At 42.9% G+C, this 9,416-nt stretch overlaps 1 long non-coding RNA gene across 1 annotated transcript in view; it reads right to left on the bottom strand.

Annotated features, from left to right (window-relative positions):
• Positions 1-972: 972 nt before the first annotated feature.
• LOC116080306 overlaps positions 973-9,416 on the bottom strand; it is a 15,817-nt gene continuing 7,373 nt past the window's right edge. The window contains exon 2 of the long non-coding RNA XR_004114385.1: positions 973-1,774. This is a non-coding gene — a long non-coding RNA (uncharacterized LOC116080306). The remainder of the gene's footprint in view (positions 1,775-9,416) is intronic.

Raw genomic sequence — 9,416 nt, 5'->3', positions numbered from 1 at the left:
TATATATATATATATATACATATATATATAATATATGTATAATATATATGCCTATCTATCCATCTATCTTTCTATCTCTGTCTATCTACCTATCTCCCTAGACCATTCATACATTCTATGTTCATCTGAGTTCATGATAGTTGACTTCACCTTAGGACCAATTGCCTGAAATTTGTAGGAGCACAAAACCACGCAGCTACTGGGTAACATTTTTGGTTTGTTTTTAAGGTGAGGTCATATGTATCCCCACTTGGTCTCAAACTCACTATGTAGATGAGAATGGTGTTGAACTTATGATTCTCTTGCCTCCCTCTCAAGTGCTACAATTATAGGCATGTACAATCACATTGGATTTTATGCACTGCTGGGGATAGGTGTGTGTGTGTGTGTGTATGTGTGTGTGTGTGTGTGTGTGAAGCCTGAAGTTTTGGCTGGCTAGAGAATTCCTGGGATCCACCTATCTCTGCTGTCCAGCACTGGGATTATAGCATGTGTGGCTATGCTCAGCTTTTACCTGTGTGCTGGGGTTTTGAACAAAAGGATTTGTCCTTTTGTTTTCATGGCAAACAAGTGCTCCTACCCACTGAGCTATCATCCCAGTCTGAGCCTAGTGCTTTGTGCGAGGTAGGCAAGCCCTCTACCAACAGACCTATATCACCAGCTGCAATTTGGTGACCTTTAACTATAGGACAACACCCATGTCAGGGCCTGATTGCTTTCTTACTGTCAATGGAGAATTTACCCTTTCAAGAGGCATTTTGGGATGAAGCCTAGGGCCTGGATGCAGGGGCTTTGACCTGACTATGTGATGCTCGTTACAGCCTAGCTATTGTAGGGTCTTCACTGGAGTATCTGAGGTTCTTCCTGTGGTGTCCCAGGGCAGACTTTGTATGGCTAGATCTGCTGTCACCTCCACACATGTGGCTTGTGACCTGATCCTTCTGAGAAGACAATGAGGAAAGGGAGACCTGATGCAGTGAATTTGAATCTATTTTCCACCTGGAGTCAGAGAGAGTAGACATCAGAGAAGCAAAACGAGCAAATGAACACTCACCGGTTTGAATTTTTGGTATGCAGGTCCAGTACTGGTGCAAGAAGCGGGTATCTATCTATGTTCACAAACATTTATGCATACATATACAAATGCAAGGAGTGGGATAGGGGAGGAAATGACTCTGGCTTGCTTTGGACACATTAGGCAAGGTCTCCTCTGGCTGTCCTCCACAAGCAACCCGCTTTGGCATGCATACAGGAGAGGGTCACCCGGCCTGTAGCATCAGAGGAAGAATTCGCCTGTCTGGCTGGAGAGGAGACAGTGCATGAAAAATGGTGGCAAAAGGTCAGGAGGCGAAGGCAAGTGAGAAACACTTTCATCTATTATCCGGGGTCAACGGGCTCCCTCCCATCAGGGAACCTTGAGGCCCAATGAATGGCCCATTGCGGGAGGTGCGGTATTGTGTGCACCCGGAGCCTCACATCACAATCCCCAGCCTGGGACAATAGCGCCTAAGAAAGTGGTGGGTGGCTCGCCTCGCCTCCCAGGGGCCTGCCTCTTCTTATCAAAGGCCTTTCACCGCAATGCCCCAGCCTGCTTGGGAAGAGGCAGTGTTTGTCCAATAACACGAAGGCGCTTCAGACTCCTTCCAAATTCCCGGTCATGGCGATTAGGTCGGCGCGCATTGAATTTCATCCAGAACCAGTGTGGGGTTCTCAGCTGTTGTCGCTCCCCAGAAGCTGCACATATTCTTTACGTTGTCTGAAGAACAACACATTCCTGTTTAAAATAAAGCCCAAATCCTGGAGTGAGAAGGAGATTCACATTCCTTCAGAGGATGCCTGCGGAGCTACACATACATTGAGCTACAAGCAGCCCTGTCTCAGGGTCGCAGGGAGCAGATGCTGGCGCGGGCAAAACCTTACTTCCTCAACCCTTTTCATCCCATAACCCGTGGCTGTAGCAGCGATTCTCAACCTGGGTGTCAGGAGCATTGGAAACATGTATTTCCGATACTCTTAGGAACCCTCTAATTTTTTTTTCTACTTACTAATAGTAATTTTGCCACTGAGTGGTGTCCCGGTTCCTAAGTCCACTTGTAAATATGTGTTTGCTAATGGTTGCGACCCACAGGTTGAGAACCACTGCTTTAGAGTATCTGGTAAATGTGCTGTGATTCTGAGAAGGTGACTCCACTAATTGGGCTCATTGTTGTTTCCTTTGAAATACGAGGGGATGGAGAGGTGGTTCAGTACCTGAAGTGCTTACTGTGCAAGGACTGAGTTCAAATCCCCAGCACCCATAAAAGGTCAGGTATGGTAGTACATGCCTCACTGACTAAAGACAGCCCAGGATGATTTCCAGTCCCTGTGCTTCTTCTCAACTTAATTTTTAGATGAAGCCTGAAAAAAACAGGGAAAAAGTGGCCAGGTATGTGATTTGGGGGTAATTGTCAGAGCTGACACAGGGTCTAGAATCTCAGATCTCCAAGTAGATCAAGCATGCCAGCCTTTAGGTTCAGCTCAGGCACATAAGTGGGAACTCCCTTGGCTGCAGGGACTTTACTGGAGTGATGCGATTGTCTGAAAGTGGAGGGCAGGTTGTATATAACGAACACGGGGCCTTATGGCTCTTGTAAATCATTCTCCTGAACCATAAGTTAGTAATTTCCTCAGCAAGTCTGTTGAGTGCCATGTCCTGCAAAGGAACAGAAGAAATAAACAACATACAAAATAGGACTTGGTCTCTTCCCATGATTGTGACAAGCGAATATATAGATGAATACAAACATGTATGGTGAGCATTATGAAAGAGTGTCCCACACACACTCTTGCAGCGTCAGTATCTTGAAGGAAGGATTGTAACTGAATTTACTTCTAGACCACAGGATTAAATCTATAGTAGTATACTAGACCTGATGCTGCTCTCTGAGTTCATGTCTAATATGGCCTTACCTAGAAATAGCATCTCTGCAGGTGTAACTAGCTTTAATGAAGTCATTTGGGCATTTTTATACAAAGGTCATGGAAAGGCAGAGTCAGAGTCTGGAGTGAGGCCAAGGGTCTCAGCCCACCACCTCAAACCAACACATGGGATACATTCTCCCTTAGCATCTCCAGAGGGGGACAATCATTACACTTTTGGAACTTTGGGCTTCCTGTAACTGTAAGAGGATACATTCTTTTGCTTTAAGCCATCAAGTTTGTTGTAATCCATAGCAGTACACACAGTGTGTTTATGGTAATATTGCACTGAAAGGCTGGGATGACCGTCATGGATGGAGAGCTGTGTCGGGGTGATCATGAAACACTGAAGAGTGAATACCACAGGGATGGGGCAATGGGATTAGAAAGAACTTGAGCACTTCAGCCATATGGATGATTTCTGATAGAAATGAACAGAGCCATGGAGGAGTGAGGTGAGGAGGCATAGGAGCAGACGGGAACAGGCTAGGAGTGTCTGAGTGTTAAAGAGTTCAGACTTGATCCCTTCCTTGTCTTTTTTTTTTTTCTGTCAAGTCAGTGGTCTCTATGCAAAGCCATGGAGTAATAGAAGAGCTGAAGCCGCCTTCTTCTCCAAGATCTACACAGGAAAACAAGCCATAGACATGTAGGATTCCAGTAGAGTGGTGTGGACAAGCACAATGAAAAACAGATCTTTGAGGAGGAAACGAAATAGTACATCTCAGAACTTTTTGTTTATCTTCTTCATAAAACATAGAGGGAAATGCAAGATGGCTTCTCCTATTGGGGACCATTTCTAATACTGCAGAAATCTCTTTTTGTCTCAGGAAATTGTATTCCGTAGAGTAATTGCTTCTTCCTGGGATCTTTCCAGTACCATTGAAATTATGAATATGCCAAAGAGATAAACTTAGAAGTTCCTTTTTAAGTGGAACCAAGTAAACTGGTTGGTTCACCTGTCTCATGGACTGGGAGGTCAGAAGCTAGCCATGGAGAGAAAGTGGTCTGTGAGCCAGTATCAGTCATCTACCACTTACCTACACTCCTATCCACCTTGCCGTCCACCCAAAAGTAAGCCTTGATTTCTGTTTGAATCCAGACATTGAGTCCTGTAGGGAATGTGACATGAAGCCATATCTTTTGCTTTTGAGTAGCTCCATCCATCCATCCATCCATCCATCCATCCATCCACCATCTAACCATCATCCATCATTCCACTTATTCATTCACTATTCATTATACCATCTTTCCTCAAGCCATCATTCCATCAATCTATCCATTATACATCCATCCATCCACTCATCCACCATCTATCTATCCATCCAATCCAAATGCCTACTACTCAACCAACCATTTACTCAAAGAAAGTCTAGATTTCTGTTCCAGGCTAGATGCTGCTCAAGCCCTCTAGTACATTCAATGTCAAGCCATCTCCTTTGGCCTTATAGAGAAAGTCACACCAAAGTGTTTGTGCCCAACGGAAGGGAAACAGAACCGTTGAATGATGTCACAGTGGTAGAGGAGGTCTTTCACTCGTTTGCATCTTGAGTGAAGCAGAAAGACTCAAATACATGGAGCCGAAACAGCTGAGGCCATGTAATTTCTCCGGGCACGTCATGGCATTCATAAAGTGTAGTGAGTACTCTACTCTGTTCTTTATAGTGACATTCAGAGGACTAGTCATCCTGATGTCACCAGGCACTTAGATCCATAAACCTCCTGCCTCCATTTCTTTGTATTTCCAGGACATTAAGAAATAATGTTGGTAAAGGAAAATGGATTGATTTATATTTTTCCATCTTTCCACACTGGTAGCCTTTTTAATATAAAGGTCAGCCAGGAAGCCGCCTTTTGTGTGGAAAAAAATCCTATGCCTCAGGTTACATTATCTGTAATAATAAAATAATGCAAGAGATTGCTGTAATAAAATACTGCAAAGATGTCATATTTTTCAGGGAAGAATCTCTGGGTTCTAAAGTTGTAAGGTACTCACCCTTTTCTGGCCTGGCACATTTATCCCTGGGTTCATTCCTTTGGTAGGTGGAATAGCAGTTTCTTTGAATCATTTATTTGGAGATCCTCTTTATCACAACTGTTCTCTGCTCTCATCTACACTAATTCTGCCAGTTCAAGAGATCTAACAAGTGAAGGGAGGAGCACAGGTGTGTCTTTAAGATATATTATCTCTCATCAGGGCTCAGCGTGGTCATGGTCACATCAATATGAGGGAATCTGGACCCCCTGGGGCTTCTGTGGCATATATATACAAAATATCTTTGCAGTATGAGCACCAATCCCACTGAAGGTACCATTTTCCTTGCCGTCTCTCATTCCCAGGCAGCTGGATGAGGCTCAGAAAGTCTGACCCAAAGGCTCAAATGCCTTTAGGCTAAGTGGTCCACCAAAAGATGGGAAATGGCTTTCAGCAGGACTCAGAAGTAGGCAGAGGTTTTGTTTGTGTGTGTGTGTGTTTGTTTGTTTTTTAATGACTTCCTTTATATCCTCAGGACATCCATCCCTATTCTGTGCTGGACCAAATGCATCCTATAAGAGGCACAGAGAAAATCCAACAGCTCATTTTCTGATTTAACATCCTCCACTCACAGTTGGCCTTGGTCTCCTTGCCTGTGTCTGATTTGCTCTTTCACTCTTGTTCTAATTCACCAGAGAGAAGTTTTTGCTTCTGTCTTCCTTGATCACAGATTTGCTTTTTGTTTGCTTCATACCTTCCTCTAGGTGATAGAAAGCCAGTTGACTGTCATAGCCAAGTCAGATTTCTTCATCTAGAAGCTTCTCTGAGTTACATGGCCACTGAGGTTATTATCTACAAAATAAAGCCTCTGGACTTTTTTTTTTTTTTTTGTGGATTCAAAGGCTGGGAAAAGGTTTTTTCCACTCTCGGCTTCTCTTTACATCCATGGTGAGTGAGATCTGGCTGTGCTGAGCATCCTTCTCCATCTTCTGAGGATCTTCGAGGCTGGGTATACCTGCTAGAGTAGGTACATCATTCCACACATAGAGAGCTGACTCTGCTTGCTTGAATAACTGATAAATCTCCTTTCTAGTATTTTGGTGGCATAGGTCTTTAATCCCAGCACTTGGAAGGAAGAGGTGGGCAGTTTTCTGAGTTCAAGACCCTCCTGGTCTACAAAGTAAGTTTCTGGACAGCCAGGGCTCCACAGAGAAACCCTGTCTTGAAAAATCAAATATATATATATATATATTTTAAAATTCATTTAGCCACTTTGAATGTGTTATAGGGATTGAATTTGGAAAGGTCAAAATTGTTGCTTTACAAAAATAATACTATTTTCTTTATGTGTGTCTGAGTCTACAGAGCTTGGAAGAGGAGTCAGGTCCCCTGGAACTGAAGTTACAGATTATTGTGATTATCATGTGGGTGCTGGGAACAGAACCCCATTCCTCTGCAAGAGGAGTAAATGTTTTAAATCACTGAACCATTCTTCCTGTCTGCTGATTATTTTTTCTTTTGGACTTGGGATATGAGTGATCTTGCTTCCATGGAAGGCTACCCTTGACATGGTCTGTAGAGGTCTTTGGTGCTGTCTGTGTGGCTACAACCTTGCTGATTCTCATCATTCTTGTCATCTCTCTCTTCTGCTGCCCTGGAGACCTCACAGTGTCTTATCCAGGCAGAGCACCTGGAAGGTGCATGGGGTTGTTGAAAGCGGAAGTGTTTGGGTACACGCCGAATCACAACGGGACATTAACTATCTATTAGAAGAGCTTCAAATTGTACCAGACCCATCCCTAAGTTCCTGAAAAGCCCTTTGGCTTGAATAGTTGGGGGAACAGGGATGCTGTGACATCAGTGGGAGAATCTGGAGGAACAGCAGGCTTGGTGTGGTGGAGTAGGTATTAGGCTTAGGGACATGTTTGACTTGAGATGGCTGTTAGCTCTGCAAAGGGAGATGTTGATATAGGCTGTTGATACGTGGAGACAAGCTCAACTTGGAGAAAGAAATCAGAGCTATGATAGAAACGGCAAATTGCTTTTAAACATCCACTATCCCATTTTGTTTATCATGAGAACTACATTAAATGTAGATTACAACTGTTAGCCTTCTGTGTAGCTATGCGGCCATGCATTAGCCAACACACCAGCACAGGAACATTTTCCAAAAAGTAGTCAGCCTCTTTCCCCTTTGCTTTGATGCTGGCTATGAGAGCCAGTGCTAGAGTCACCTTGGACTAGGAAGATGATGGCCATATCATAGTGATGGTGAAGATAGAAGCCAAGCAGTTTTTGCCAATTATGATGCTGTCTTCGTACTTACCCCTTAATGACTATTGTCTACCTTTTAATCTATAGGACAAGAATAGCTTTTTATCTTTTTTTATACTCTAGATAATACCTACAAATAAATACATATTTTAAAGTTTTTAAAAAATGTGTATGAGTGTTTGCCTACATATGTACCATATATATCTAGTCTCCATAGAGGCCAGAGAAAGGCATGTACTTCCCTGGAACTAGAGTTACAGACAATTGTAAGACACCACTTGAGTACTGGGAACTGAACCTCTGTTTTCTATAAAAGCAGCAAGTGCTCTTAACTGCCGAGGCATCTCCACAGCCTCACAAATGAGTATATGGTGACATTAATCTTCTCAAGGATGCACAGCTCTGAGAATGTGAACGCATGCGGATTTGTATAACACCATGCTCAGATTCAGGGTGGACCTTCCATTTTAAATAACTTCATTCAGAAAGGATCTTCCACTCTAAATAACTTCTCGTGCAGCACCCCCGCCCCAGTACACACACTCTCCCCTGAATTCTTGAGCTATCTGGCTATCATTTGCCCACCACTACAATTTTGGTTTTTAGAGAATGCTATACAGATGGAATTACTTAGCAAACTCTTCGAGGCTGATTTCTTTCACTTGACACAATGTGTGCAGTCTCTGTACCTGTTGCTGTGTGAACTAGCGGCTCACTTCTCATCATAGCTGAGTAATATTCCATGCCGAAATGTTAAAGGCATTTGAATTGTTTGTAGTGTCTTATCAACAGATTAATTAAAGCTTTCACAGAAAGATGCTTGAACGTCAGTTTTTAATTTCCCAGAGTAAATAACTACATTTCTGAAGGATGAATGCCTAAATATGGGATAGTTGACTTATATGGCACGCACGTATTAAATTTTGTAACTAAAAAAAACCATCAAACTGATTTCTGGAGTGTTGGTGCCATTTTGTACCCCTCCTGGCAGTGTTTAAGATAGCTGTTTGCTTTGTATCCTTGTCAGCTCTTAGTATGGTCAGGACTTCGCAGTTTAGCCACTGTACTGGCTGTGTGCATTGCCTCATTGGTGTTCAAACACATTGTCAGTAGCTAATGTGAAGTGGCTTGTCTTTTCATCTGCCCATCTGTCATATATGGTCAGTTAATTATCTTATTGCTGTGATCGAAACTTGACAAGAAGCAACTTAAGTGAGGACATATTTATTCCGGCTCACAATTTGAGCCCAAATACTGTATCCTGGAGGAAAAGCATGGAGGTAGGTACTCTATGGTGGCAGGGATTGTAGCTTAGACCCTTCTTGGATTAGCCTCCTAGTAGAACAGGGAACAGAAACAGACAGGAAGCAAGACTGGGCTACCATTTTCAAGTTCTGCTCCTAGGGACTCATTTTCTCCACTGAGACTCATGCTCTTAAACGTTCTACAACCCATGGATCACAACCCCATGAGGATCAAATGGCTATCACAGTGGTCAAATATCAGATATCCTGCATATCAAACATTTACATTATGATTCATAATAGTAGGAAAATTACAGTTATGAAGTAGCAATGAGAACAATTTTATTGTTGAGGGGCACCATGAGGAACTGTATTAAAAGCTCGCAGCATTAGGGAAGCTGAGAGTCATTTCTCTAGACAGTGCTCAAAGACACATGTTGGTGTGAGATAGTCTTGAAAAGGTAGATAAACCTTGCAAAAGTGGGCATTGCCAAGGCTTTCCCATCTTCACACCAGTGTATTAGTCACCCATGGTTTATTGCATGGTTGACAGACATCTGCATCAGAGCCTTAAGAACCATTACACACTTAGGAGAAATGATCCAGACTTGGTCACTGTTTTCACAGAAGTGTTTTGAGATTGTTTATGAAGCATCTATCAGGAGTTGACTTTTCTTTTGTACATAAGACAAGACTGCAAGAAAGTCATGCTCTAGAGTAGACAGCAAGATAGTAAACTCATGGATAAACAAGCATGCCCAGTGAGCGAAAGTGAGTCATAATAATAACGTTGGTGGCCAGGACCTTGAGCCTTTGGTCTTGGGGGTTAAGACCTTTCCCTTTTGTAGCACAGTCACTATACCAAGACCTATAGCAGAGTTGTTTTTCCAGATGTCAAGCAGAGCTCCACGTTCACAAAGGTCCAAATGCCTGGAAAAGAGTTCCTATTTTTTTCCATTTTTTTTTTT

This window comes from Mastomys coucha, unplaced genomic scaffold (assembly GCF_008632895.1).
Source record: "Mastomys coucha isolate ucsf_1 unplaced genomic scaffold, UCSF_Mcou_1 pScaffold6, whole genome shotgun sequence".
Classification (NCBI taxonomy): Eukaryota; Metazoa; Chordata; class Mammalia; order Rodentia; family Muridae; genus Mastomys; species Mastomys coucha.
This window is presented reverse-complemented; position numbering and strand designations above follow the sequence as displayed.